This window comes from Danio rerio, chromosome 4 (assembly GCF_052040795.2).
Source record: "Danio rerio strain M-AB ecotype USA chromosome 4, GRCz13ab, whole genome shotgun sequence".
NCBI lineage: Eukaryota > Metazoa > Chordata > Actinopteri > Cypriniformes > Danionidae > Danio > Danio rerio.
In genome coordinates, this window is record NC_141024.2 from 66,817,570 (window position 1) to 66,830,000 (window position 12,431).

Below are 12,431 nucleotides of genomic sequence, written 5' to 3' on the forward strand. Positions count from 1 at the left end.
AATATGTACACTATAACCTTTCTAGGAGGCACAACAGAAGGACCACACAGTATGTCTATTGAACCCACGGCTTTAATGCTCCCCCCTTCAAAAAAACCTACACAAGGTTCCTACCTCAGTAGTTTACCTGATACTACATCGCCCTTTCAAAGCAAAGGATAAACTATGTGCAGATGCAAAAAACAGAAATAACCTTTAGAGTGTTTCTAAACTTTAACAGGAGGCTCTTCCGATTAATTTTACTTAAGTTATAACTCCTAACATAACTAAATGACAATCAACATCAGTAACACCTGTAATCGCATTTATGGCTCTTATTTTTTTCCAATTTAGCTAAGAGTACCATGAACATGTGCTTTACTTAACACTGTCAACAACATAAATTGGAGGCGACAACCCTTCACTCGAATTCCATTCCTAGGAGCGAACAAAGTCTTTTAAAGAAAGAAGGAGGATTCCTTATTCGGGCTGGGAAACTTCTTTCACACACAGGAGACTGTTGACTGGCTGCACTCTGTGCTCCGGGTGTGACAGGAGTGTGTGTTTCATTAAGAACTATGCTCTCAGGTGCTGGCTCAGTTAAGTTAGGAGGTTCTCCTGGAGCCACATGGGTCGGTGAAAGATGGTATCTGTTCCTTCGTATAGTGCCCCCAGGTGTCTCAATGATGTATGACCTCGGTGTGCTGGCAGTAGACACCACCGTGCCTCTTTCCACTGTATCTTTGACCCACACATGATCACCAGGCTGAAGGTGCAGCATGTTTCGTGCTCTATGTCTATGGTTATAATACTGTCACAGTTTTTGTCTGTATCTCCTCTCTGTCCTTTCCAGGTTATCCAGGTCTACACACCCTGGGTTGAGCTTGGACGAAATGACAGGAACTGTCATTCTTATTTTCCTCCCTATCAGAAGTTCAGTGGAACTGTACCTATTCGCCAGGGGAGCGGCACGATATGCCATCAGAGCGAGATAAGGGTCGCCGGATTTCTTGAGGAGACATTTGATTGTCCTCACAGCACGCTCTGCCTCCCCGTTGCTCTGTGGGAAATGGGGGCTGGATGTCACATGACTAAAACCCCTTGTGAACTGTCTAAAGATCTCAGATGCAAACTGTGGGCCATTGTCTGAGAGGACCACTTCATGTTTGACATGACGAGCGAAGATAGACTTGATGTGATCAATCACAGCTTCAGATGTAGTAGACGTCAGTTTGGCTACTTCAAAATATCTGGAGAAATAGTCCACGATGACTAGGTATTGTTTGTTATCTGGAATAAATCCGCTCCTACAGTAGACCATGGTCTAGACCGAAATTCAGTAGACATCATCTTTTCTTTGAAATTGATTCTTTCATGGCTGCACACATCACATTTCTCTATCATGTTGGTCAGCTCTCTGCTGAGCCCTGGCCACCATACAGAATGCTTAGCCCGCTCTCAGCATTTTGTTATTCCCAGATGGCCCTCATGCAACTTGGACAGGATGTCAGCCCTGAGTGACACTGGGATGACTATTCTGCTGCCGTACAATAGTAGACCATCTTGGATTGTGAGCTCACCTTTGAATGGCAGAAATGGCTAGAATAGAAATAGAATAGAAAAATTATCTGGCCATTCTTCGACACAGAATTTCTTCAAGTGATGGAGTGTAGAGTCATTGTCCTGGTGTCTCTGAATTTCTCTTAGCCTCTTTTCTGTAGCTGGGAGGCTCGCTACCACAGAGTCAACAGAGAGGTTGATTTCCTCCTCCTGCAATCCTTCTGCAGTATGACTGACAGGAGCTCGGGACAGCACATCTGCAGTTGCGATGTCCTTGCCAGCCACATGCGATATGGTGTAGGCAAACCGCATTAGTCGCATGCGCAGGCGCTGTATGTGTGGGGGAAGTTCATCTAATCTTTTTGAGCCTAGTAGAAATCAGGGGCTTGTGGTTCGTTTCAATGTAGAAACTCTTCCCAACAAGGAACTCTGCGAACCTCTCACAGGCCCATGTTGATGCTAGTGTCTCCTTCTCAATCTGGGTGTATCGCTGGTCAGTGCTGCTGAGGGCTCTCCAGGTATACACCACAGGTTTCCACTCTGTGTCTGTTTGCCGCTGGAGAGGAACGGGAAGAGTCAACGGAGACGAGTGTTTTAGCATAAGGATCATACAACGCAAGCCCTGGGGGTGTCGTCAGTTTATCTTTGATATTATCGAAGTCCTGCTGTTCTTGAGGCCCCCAGGCCCACATACTGGACTTCCTCAGCAGGTCTCTGAGTGGTCGTGTTCTCACCGCTAAGTGAGGCAGGAATATCCCCAGGTGGTTTGTCATTCCCTGGAAGCGCCTTACCTCGCTAACATTACTTGGCGCTGGCATGGGTTTTACAGCGCTCACTTTGTCAGGATCAGTGCTGACACCTGATGCCTCTGTAACCTGCCCCAGGAACTTTATCCTGCTCTTAGAAAACTCACACTTATCATTGAGTGCAGTGCCACCGCAGCGAGCCCACCTAGCAGTGGTGTACACAGCCCCTCCACAACGTAAATTTCCCCCTTAGTACTTTTACTGTTTTTTTCAGGGAGTTGCAGTGAACTTGCCCTTCACATTCAGACGAGACCCTCCTGGTCCCAGCAGAACCCTTGTTGACCTCTCCAGCCTACTGAATTGGCCCTGGTTATACAGCATTTCTGATATAGCGGTAACGTCTGCACCAGTGTCAATTTTAAAGCGTGCATTTAGATTCTCCACATGCATGTCTGTCATCCATGGGCTGTCATTAGCATCTGCTGACAGTGAACCCAAAAATGCAACTTTCTCACCAGTATCCTCAATCACTGTAGCTACATGCATTTCACACATTCTTTTGGTTTTACACACCCTGGCGTAATGTCCTTTTTTCCTGCAGTTATTGCATATTACATCTTTGGCTGGACATTGTTGTTGGCTATGCCATCTTGAGTCACCACATCTGCTGCATTGTGCCTGTCTTTCCTTCTGTTGTTTTTGTTCTGTGTGTTTGTATTGTGGCTTGAGTTGTTTAGCGCGTGCCCTGTTTCGCTGTCTTGTGTGCACGCTGTCAAGCTGAGCATTAGAGATATCAGCTTTAAAGTTAATTTTTAGCATTTCTTGTTGCTTCTTCACCTGCTCGCTTTGTCTAGCTCTGGTAATTGCTTTCTCTAAAGTCAGTTCAGGATCGAGTTTTAGCTGTTCTGACAAGCGTTTATCTCTCAAACACACCACAAGTCTGTCTCTCACTATTTCGTCATGCAAAGCCCCATATCCGGTGTGTTCCACTAGGCAGTGCAGCACTGTGTGAAAGCTGTTGGGCGACTCGCCCGTTTCTTGCTGCCTCAGGTTAAACTTTGCCCTCTCAAAGATCACATTTCTGCGTGTTACAAAGTGAGCATCCAACTTTGTCTTAACTGTGTCGTACTCACTCGCTTCCACTGGGCTGAGGTGCAGGGAAAACAATATATCCACCGCCTCCTCCCCCATTGTTTAAATTAGTGCATTTACTTGATTTTTATCCGCTTGCGTCTCCAATCCAGATGTGATGCGGAATCTGTTAAAGCGTATAATACATTTAGTCAAGTCTTCTGCTTTAAATATAAACTTCTCTGGTGGAGAAACTTGAAACTGATTCATTTTGCAGTCTGTGAGCTCGCTAGCATTAGCCCCGAGCTTTCAGTAAACGGCAGAGAGAAACAAATAGCCTGCGTACTGTGTTGTCTCTTATTTGTTCGACATCCGTTAATATTACGTTTTTGCTTCTGACACAATGTTAAGTGGTTAATATGTACACTATAACCTTTCTAGGAGGCACATCAGAAGGACCACACAGTATGTCTATTAAACCCACGGCTTTAATGCTCCCCCTTCAACAAACACCTACACAAGGTTCCTACCTCAGTAGTTAACCTGATACTACAGTGTTTGGGTTGGACTCCAGGCTATCTGATGAAGGCAGTAAGGTTAGACAAATTAGACCACCAATGGTTTAACTATGGTTTAACAAGAGCCGATGGAGCCCTAAAGCAAAGGGAGGGGGCGGGAATAATATTCTGCTCCGGGTCACCAGCAGCTCTTGGTTCACCCAGCTAAACCAGCCACGTCAGTCTGCCCTCCCTTCAGACTGACGTGGCTGGTTTAACCAAAAGCTGTTGGTGGCCTAAAGCAAAGGGGAATTAAGAACACCAATTTCTGCTCCAGGTCACCAGCAGCTCTTTTGGTAACCCAGTTAAACCAGCCACGTCAGCCCGCTCCTCTTATTCCATTTGGGGGGGGGAAGGGGGGGCTGGCTGACGTGGCTGATTTAACCAAGAGCTGCTGGTGCCTTGGAGCAGAAACGGAGAAACGAAAAGGTGGAAATGCTGACCGGCGGATAGATCACTTACTTAGGAGGGCAGGGATGTTCCTTCCAGCGGTCTGGGGACAGCGTACCAGGCTGGCCTTAGAGATTAGTCTGCTTTCCTTCGCCTGCTTGGTTCTGACCTTGTACACGATGAAATGCCTGCGTTTGCCGCAAATGAGAGCTCTGACCTCCCTGCGAATCAGTACCAGGGCCATGCTGGAGAGGCGGCAGGAGGCCGGCGGGGTTTCTGAGAGGTAGTCTAGAAACTGGGCTTGGTTTTTTAGATAGTGCTGTCTCATTGGCTCGGTCATCCGCGTGCGGCCCAGCAGGGCAGGCCAAGCTCGGATTCGGGCTGGCTGATTGAGAAAAAGGAAGTATTCTGGCTCCGCGTTGCCTTTTGCCATGTATCCCAAAAAAGTCTTGATCCTGCCCAGCTTGGAAGTGACGTTGTTCTGTAGGCGGGCGGTAGGCTCGCTGCCCAGTTGGAAGCCTTCAAATTCCCCCAAAAGCAGGTCTGCAGAAAGGGGACAACCAAGAGTCAGCAGAAATGACGACATAACCCCACCAGCCCAACAGCAAAGTGCTATAAAAATACTTAACTCAGTGTGAGGACGTGGTCCGCGAATGGGTAGGCTTGCGGGTTCAAGGCTTCCAAAGGCTCGGGGGGCGTCGGACCTCCGGCCGCTCCTCGCCTGGGGGCCTAGTGTCGATGGTGCAGGAGGCGACCTGGTTCTCCTCTTCCTCCTCCTCTCTTCCCCCCTCCTCAACTCCCGGTAGAGGTGCGTGAATTGGACCAGGGTAGACCTCATCTTGTCCACTTGCTTGCCGAGGTCTGTGAGCTGGGCCTGTATGTGCTTTGTAGCACGCCTGCAGCCGGGGTTGGCGAAAGGACAGTTAGCCTCTAGGCCGTCCGAGTCCCGCTCCTCCTCGGAGGACGACGCTAGCTGAGACATGACGGGAACCGCCGGCTGGGTGGACAGCAGCCATTGCAAATTCCGAGCCACTTTCTGACAATTGGCTCTTACCATAGCCTCTATCCAGCCCGAGGCCGAGAACTCTGCATGCCGCTTCAAGTGCCTGTCTAGGCGGGCTGGCATTCTGCGACAGCCGGGCATGGGGTCCTCCGCATGTCCACGCGACCAGCACGAGTAATAGCCCCTTCTCATCCGAGTTGGTCAACTTGTGGACGGGCTGTAAGGTGAGGCGAGAGGCGGCTGTAGACGTTGAGGCACAGCGCACATTCGGACATGACCATGCAAGACCAAGGCTGAAGGGGTGCAGCGGTTCAAATGAGGGCGGAGCCAGCGTCCACTTTTGCGTCATGGATCTTTCTCTTAAAGGGGAAAGACACCCCCCCGCGGGGTGGAAACCGATGCCTACGAGATCCATTTGGTTCAATGCCTCTCTTGTTACGACTCAAGGGGGAGGGGGGTGTCCAGGGGGGCGAACTGGCGGGCTGAGCGGCAGACATGCTCTGGGTCAAAGCCAGACGGGCCATCTGAGTCCTCACCCACGGATAGAGGCGGGAAGGGGGGGAAGTTGTGTGCGGAGGGACGCCCCCACACCTCCCTGAAAGCATGCCCTGGACAGGGAGGAAACAACCACACCCATAGAGGCTGACCCATTGGTGCTTGGGGGCCGGGGTGGGGGCCTAACCCCTGGGGCGTCACACGAGCTCCTATCGCTCAGTATCAGAGGGGTTCAGCAGCAAGACTGTCAGAAACTAAGTCCGGGATTTCTCACGTTCCCTGAAAACCTGACGGCAGGTCAGAGAATTTTGGCATCGGGCAAATATCTCCAGGCGCGGGACATCCCCACTGGTAACCCGGGAAGGGTGGTCTCTTGTCGGACATGACTTGGTGGGCTTGGGCCTGGGTCTAATCAACGCCCCCTGTGAGCACCTGCTGGCACGTTTTCTCTTTTGGAACTTTCTCACTCCAGATGCATAAATGGTGCCGCTGGTGACCAATGCTGGAGCCACTGGCCTCCAAGGCCCCATGTCACACGCTCTGCCCAGGGACCCCCCACTCTCCGGGAGCAAGCGCCGGTCCCCAAAGACCCTCTAGATTTGACTCCTGATCGCCAGCGGGGACACTGACTTTCCCATAGAGCACGGGCAAGACAGATGTGCTGCTGGTGACCCAACCGGCTTTGGCGCCAGAACGCGCACGGGCTAGCCTGAGGGGAAACGGTCGCGCTCGTGCGCGGCTTGACAGCTCAGCAATGGGCTCCTGACTCCGTGACGCGTGCGCACCTGCCTTGCCCGGGTACGGACACGCCTCCTGGGGCTGCTGGCCTGCCCTTAGACCCCTGGTTTGTTCAACCGGTAAAGCCAAAATTATTCCAAGTCTCGTTTTTTTCACCTTCACCGAAAACAGAGCGGCAGGTCAGAGAAACTCAGCATTGCACATGCATCTCCAGGCGCGGGACATGCCGGGAAAGCTCATTTCAGCAATGGCTTGGTGAGCTGGGGCCTGGGTTTCATTAACTCCACCGAAAAGCGCATTGTTTCCACCTGCCGTTCCACAGACAGTTCGAGTTCCCGCCGGAGCTTAAGCCATATGCATAAACGGTGCCACTGGTACCCCTACAGGGGCCACACAGCACGCACCTGTCTTGCCTGGGCTCGGGCACTCCGACCTGGGGCTGCGTTTGATGCCTTTGGACCCTGGTTCCTCACCTGCACCAGGGTCATAGCACGCACCTGCCTTGCCCAGGCTTAGGCACTCCTACCTGGGGCTGCGTTTGATGCCTTTTGGCCCTGGTTCTTCGCCTGCACCAGGGTCATAGTGCGCACCTGCCTTGCCCAGGCTCGGGTACTCCTACCTGGGGCTACGTTTGATGCCTTTTGCCCCTGGTTCCTTGCCTGCACAAGGGTCATAGCACGCACCTGCCTTGCCCGGGCTCGGGCACTCCTACCTGGCAGCGTTTGATACCTTTGGACCCTGGTTCCTTGCCTGCACAAGGGTCATAGCGCGCACCTGCCTTGCCCGGGTGCGCCTCTGGGGGCTGCTGGCCTGCCCTTAGACCCCTGTTTCGTTTAACAGCTAAAGCCAAAATTATTTTAAGTCCCGTTTTTTTCACCTTCACCGAAAACCTAACGGCAGGTCAGAGAACCCCAGCGTCGCGCATGCATTTCCAGGCGGGGGACATGCTGAGAAAGGTGGTTTCTATTCGGGAAGGTCATGGTGGGCTTGGGCCTGGGTCTAACCAACTTCCCCGGTGATCGCATCCATAAAGACCCACCATCCCCCTCAAACTGACTTTGTCGTGCTAGTGACCCACCATCCCCTCAAACTGACTTTGTCATGCTAGAGACCCACCATCCCCCTCAAACTGACTTTGTCGTGCTAGAGACCCACCATCCTCCTCAAACTGACTTTGTCGTGCTAGAGACCCACCATCCCCCTCAAACTGACTTTGTCATGCTAGTGACCCACCATCCCCTCAAACAGACTTTGTCATGCTAGAGACCCACCATCCCCCTCAAACTGACTTTGTCGTGCTAGTGACCCACCATCCCCTCAAACTGACTTTGTCGTGCTAGAGACCTACCATCCCCCTCAAACTGACTTTGTCGTGCTAGAGACCCACCATCCCCCTCAAACTGACTTTTGTAGTGCTAGTGACCCACCATTCCCTCAAATTGACTTTTTCGTGCTAGAGACCCACCATCCCCCTCAAACTGACTTTGTCGTGCTAGAGACCCACCATCCCTCAAATGAGTGTTCTATTCCAAACAGAAAAAATGCATGTCGTATACCAAATTGAATTTTTTTACGAATTTTTAAAACTTTTTTTACTCAAAATAGCAACGCACCAACAATGCGCCTTAACACACTAATCAAACATTTTTGTTTAATAAGTTTTCTTGTATTACCCATGTTTCCTCCATCTCTGTGATCAGCTAGTTCCCATCAGGTTTTTAGAAATCTCTTCTATTCTGTTGTGAGGGTAATTGTGTCAGTCCTGAAATCACAAAGTACTTTTTAAAAGCTGTATTAGTTTGACGTTACAGTGAAAGTATGTACTAATGTTCCTGCTGAAAAACACAGCTTAAAATTGTCTAAACTGGTTGGCAGGTTTAAGCTGTTTTTCCACAAGGGGTTTCAATTCGTGTTTGACAGTACAGTAGATATTTTAGGCTATTTACTACACGACCTCCTAATAAACATTGATAACAAAACATTGTCATTAAAAGCTAAAAATTTTATAAACAAAAGCCCATTACTATGCCAAGGCACTAACAGAGTTTTTACACACTCTAACCATCACTATAAAATAAATATTCAACACAAATGTCAATTACCAGTAAGAAAAGAGTCGGGAACAGCTGTATGTAATATTCAAGTACTTTTAAGGACTAAACTTACCTGAAATTGGCGAAAGCAGCCGCATGAGCAGCTTTGTTGACAGCCAGATTGAGTGCCGTTGCTTAGGGATTAGAGTGTCGACTCCAAAATATTCCAACGTATCTATTCCTCAATGGACATTGTGCTGGAATTGACTTGAAGACAAGAATCGACTCCCAGAGACGAGTCTGTTTTTTTTTTTTAACCCTCCAGAATGAAGCAGTTACACGCTACACTACAGTTATAACGCTCATTCAGAGCACGATGAACATCGAAGACAAGTTTTATGCGTTTGCTTTTCTACAGAATGTTAGGCTTACACACATCAACAAATTACATGTAAATGTATCAACTTATAACAGCATAATACTCAGTATTCACTACTCATGAGTACTTTTAAAAGGGCTACTTTTTACTCCTACTTTGAGTAATATTTACAACAGGTACATTTACTCTACTCTCACTATATTTTTTTTATGCAAGTAATGGTACTTTTACTTAAGTATGCTTTCTCAGTACTCTTTCCACCACTGCCGGTGGGAAACAATCTTTCCTGACCAACCTGTCAAGATGTCCTGCGCCTGGAAGTACGTGCCTGATGCCAAATGCCTCTGACCTGCCATCAGGATTTTGGGGACGGCGTGAAATTGTGGACTTTGTTTGGTGATAGTTGTGCGGTTAAACAAACCAGGGGGTTCTAAGGCCAGGCTGGTCTGCCTGAACAGGTGTGTCCATTTCCCGTGAGCCTTCGGCCGCACCTCTTGGCACGATTGGGAAAAAAGCAGGGGCTCTAAGGCCAGGCTGGTCTGACCGAGCAGGTGCATCCATTTCCCACTAGCCTTTGACCGCGCGTCCTGGCACAAGGGAAAAAAGCAGGTGGTCTAAGGGCAGGCTGGTCTGCCCGAGTAAGTGTGTCTGTTTCTTGCAAGCCGTCAGCCGTGGATCCTGGCTCAATGGCAAAAAAGCAGGGGATCAATGACCAAGCCGTCTGCCTGAGCAGCTGTGTCTGTTTCCTGCGAGCCTTTGGCTGTGCGTTCTGGCAAAATAGGAAAGAACCAGGGGAGCTATAACCAGGCTGATCTGCCCAAGCAGGTGCATCTGTTTCCCGCGAGCCTTTGGTTGCGCATCCTGGCTCAATGGGAAAGAAGCAGGGGTCTATGGCCAAGCCATCTGCCCGAGCAGTTGCATCCGTTTCTGGCGAGCATTTGGTCGTGCATCCCGGCATGGTTGGGAAAGAACCAAGGGGTCTGTACGTAGACTAGCTGCCCCAGCAAACACGTTCGAACCCTGCCAACCGAGCAAGGTTAACACAGAACTCCTATATCATCTGTTGCTAGAACTACGCGTCATTGGTGCACCCCAGCCACCTCGAAATTTGAGCACTGCCATAGGTAGTGGAACTTGGAAAGGCTGGTGCACCCCTGCTGTCTGAACCACAGTATATTAAGGTGGTGGAGAGGGTGGTGCCCCAGAGCCAGGTGGGTCACCAACAGAACAACTAGCACATGCTTTTTCTCTAAGTCCATATTCCCGGGCTTAAAAGTGGGGTGCTTGGGCACTGCTGGAGAACAGGTGTCAATCAAGAGAACCCTGTGGGGCTGGCGATGGCCCCAGAAAGGGTGTGGCTCCCTAGGCAGAAGGGGTGTGATTTGTGGGATATTGAGCTCAGTGGTTCCAGCCCCCTAACGTGGACCCTGGCTCCCTGGGAAGGGTGTGGGTCCCCGGGCAAGCTTTGGTCAAGTGAGAGCTAGTTCAGTGAGTTTGCAGGGTGGTGGGTCTTTCTAGCAAGCGTCTGGAACGACTAGGCCAGTTTGTGGGATTGTTGGTCTTTCTAGCGAGCTATCATGGTCCAGTTGGAAGATGGCTGGTCTAATGACTGGTGGGCACAATGACGCCCACTAAATGTCCTAAAAAAGTGCATGTTCGATCAGGTTCTACGATTCTTTTTGAAAAAGGGAAAAGCCGTGCAAAAGCTCCCATGGCTGGCGCAGTAAAGCTGCCCAAAAAGGTGTGTGTGTTTGGTGGGGTTCTACTAAACCCTTTGAAAAAAGAAAAGCAGTGCTCAAGCTTCAGCGGCTGGTGCAGTAAAGCTGCCCAAAACGGTGCGTGTTCGATGGGGCTCATACCATCCCTTTGTGGGAAAGAGAAAGAAAAAGGCTGTGTAAAAGCTCCGACGGCTGGCGCAGTAAAGCTGCCCAAACGGTGCGTTGTTCCTTGGACACACATGGTTCCTTTGAAAGAGGAATGGGGAAATCCCCCAAAAGTAGTTACAGCTTATCCATGCATTGGACCAAGGGGATCTTGAAGGTATCGGTTTATACCCCTGGTTCAGGGGTGGATGTTTTCCCCTTTAAGAAGTGTCACCAGCGTCATGACTCGGAAGTGGATGCCTCTGCCGCCTCCTTTTAAACCATTCCCCTCAGTGTGTAAGTCTTTCCCTGCAGCATTGATCTTGGATGGTCATGGCTGAATGTACGCTCTGCTTCAGTCTACAGCCGGCTCTTGTCGCACCTGTTAGCGGTTGACAAGGTGACAAACTCGGAAGAGAAGAGGCTTTTGCTCTCGCTCAGCGCTGGCAATAAGGACACACGTAAGATGCTGTGCAGGGTGCCCAGCTGTTGCAGAACACCGGCCCGTCTAGACAGACACCTGAAGCAGCACACAGAGCTCTCTGCCTCTGGCCGGAAAGAGGCCATGGGAAGAGCAAAGCATCGAAAAGTGACTCAGGAGTTGCTCAGGAGTAGTTGCGTGGTTGCAATCGAATTAATGGGCAGTTCCTGTGGTGTCTCGGTTACCGTGGTCGGAAGACGATGATTGGGAACCAGTTGGCCCAGAAGCCGAGCGTTTGTGTGCTGAACCTTGCTGCATGCTTACTACAGAGTGCATCCAGTCCCAGCTCAAAGATCTCAGCAAGCTGGTGGGGGGGGAAGAGGAGGAGAAGGTAGTCTCCTGCTCAGCCGGCACCACTTCCCCGACCCGGCCCCCAGGCAAGGGGTGGCCAAAGATCCTACACCCCCCAGACCTCTGGAAGCCTACGTCTCACAAAAGTACTCCTACCCGGACCATGTTCCCGCCCTGAGTTGAGTATAGTTATGGCACTTTTCTGTTGGGCTGGTGGGGGTATATCATCAGGGCAGACTTTAGACTTTCGTCCCATTTCTGCAGACCTGCTCTTGGAAGAGATTGAGGGTTATAAACTGGAAAGCGAGTTCACTGGCCGTCTGCAAAACGTCTCATCCAAACTGAGGAGAATCAAGTCAAGTCAAGAGTTTTATTTGTCACATAAATAATAATACAAAGTATGACCAGCAGTGAATGAAGGTCAGGTCCGCTCCAGAGACAGTGCAAGTATAGATAAACAAAAATAAAATAATAATAAGAAAAATATGTGCAAAAAATAATGATAAAATTATACAAAGTAATAAGAATAGCAGCAATATGAGGTAGCTTATAGATATGACTAATACAGTGATATATACGTAGAGTCAAGTGATGTATAACACCGGGTTAGAATTTAGAAGCCTGATGGCCTGGGGAAAGAAGCTCCTCCTAAGTCTCTCAGTTTTTGCCATCAAGCTACGGAAAAGCTTACCAGATGGAAGCAAAGTGGATAGGTAATTACCAGGGTGATTTAAGTCCTTACAGATTTTAACAGTTCTATTTTTACAGCGTTTGAGATGGATGTCCTGCTAGGAGGGGAGAGCAGACATTGAGATGCGCTCAGCTAATCGCACAACTCTTTGAAGT

At 49.7% G+C, this 12,431-nt stretch overlaps 1 protein-coding gene across 1 annotated transcript in view; it reads left to right on the plus strand.

Moving 5' to 3' along the window:
* Positions 1-12,431, plus strand: part of LOC137491011 (NACHT, LRR and PYD domains-containing protein 3-like) — a 171,845-nt gene that overhangs the window by 96,321 nt on the left and 63,093 nt on the right. The gene's annotated exons all lie outside the window — the stretch shown is intronic.